The following is a 1,818-nucleotide window of genomic DNA, read 5'->3' on the forward strand; positions in this document are numbered from 1 at the left end:
GAAAATCTGCTGGTTGCTTTATGGCACAAAAGGAAATGACTTCATAGCACAAAAACTGGAAGAAGTGCTGTTCTTCCAGTGTACACGGCAGAAGGTGAAGGGAGTGCTAAACCCAACAAAAATCACCTGTTACATGCTTATCCCGTTCAGCAAAGCCAAAGATCCCAAAAGGGTTTTATTTGATGGTGAGAATTATACTGAGGTATTACAATTCAACAGCAATATTGTATATTCTTGTCAAAAAAATGCTACATGTAGTACCTGTACAACAAATCAAGTTTGATTTTTGACTAGGCGAGCACAGTGCTTCTGCTCATAAAGAACAAAGATCTAAAGTGATTTCACGTTTTTCTAAGAAAAAGATGATTTTATAGACACTTCAAATATTTGGGAAATATGTTTGTTTGCGATCTGAATCGGAGTCAGAAGAGAAGATCAATATCAGTCTCACCTCTGTGCATCCAGTACAGAAGTAGGTCCCTGATATGTTGAGCTAAGCAGACAGGCTGGTAGCCTTTATCTGAAACAATAGAAAGGCCTTCCAACAAACGTGTAGCTTGACAAAGCAACATGAATAGAATCAGAAGATGAGATAAGGTGGTACTTCTCCTTGGCACAAAGACTGCAGGCAGCTCGAACGTTGTACTAAACACATTCCCGACCAACCCAGTTGCATCAGTTTGATTTATTTCTGCTTTGTTTCTGTGAAATCTGTTGTTCTCCTTTGGGTTGGGTCTGGCAGTTTGAACTGGGAGAGTTCCAGGCCCATACAACAATCAGTGCTCAAACGTATCTCAAAACCCTAAATAAGTACCCACTTTGTGACTCTGTTAATGTTAGCATTTGGTAGTGGGCTTTACAGCAGCAAGTATATTTCTCAAAATGTTCATTTGAAAAATACAAATATCGCTTTTAAGCAGACTGAAACCCACCAATTTCAGTTGGGTGGCTTCAGGTGAAGTATTGCATTGAGTTTTGGAAATACACTATTTATCTTATGGTCTAAATAAGCAAACAATTCAACTGTTGTGCTGCCTGTTTTGTGCTGTAGATATGGGATTGGCATGGACCTCCAAATGTTAGTACAGGATATAAAGATAAGGTCAGGGTTTACAATATACAAAGTACAGTAAACGCATATTTCAGTGCAAGTCACAGCATAATTGACTTCATAGCTACAGAAGGAATGCTAAGCACACTTATGGTTCCAAACAGTATTCTGTTGAGTATGTGGTATCTGTACAGAAAAGAGACGAAATACAAAACATATCTCTGTCACGTATTGTCATTGTTGCTCACTCTAAAATAATTCATTCTTTATCTATTCAAATGATACAGTATGTTGTATAGTAAATAGTATATTCTGGTGTAGCACCCTTTTCAAACATACAAAGTATTTACAATGCAGGGAAGTAAATACTGGTTCTACAGCTATGATACAATTATTTTGCTGTAGTTTGCTACAGTTTGAACGTCACTGTGCTACTTTCTTTTTTTTTCTGATGATTCATATCCAAAACATATGGAACTGTTAAAAAAGGCTCTCCTGTCCCCAAAGCACTGGCACAGCATCGACAATACAATAGGTTTCCTTAGGAGTGACCACAAAAGTACACAGTGATTATTTCTACAACACTTAAAAAGGTTGTGATTTAGTGTAAACACGTATAAAAATCTCATGCGGAATAAAACCTTTTCTCTTTTGAAGTTAGCATGATATACACAATGGCAGGTAACACTGACTTGTCACAGATATGGGGTTCAGCTGTCTTGCATTATTAGCTTCGTCTTCTCAGAAGTCTCCGGTCCTTCCTCACG

This window comes from Pholis gunnellus, assembly GCF_910591455.1.
Source record: "Pholis gunnellus genome assembly, chromosome: 20".
In the NCBI taxonomy this organism is placed as follows: domain Eukaryota; kingdom Metazoa; phylum Chordata; class Actinopteri; order Perciformes; family Pholidae; genus Pholis; species Pholis gunnellus.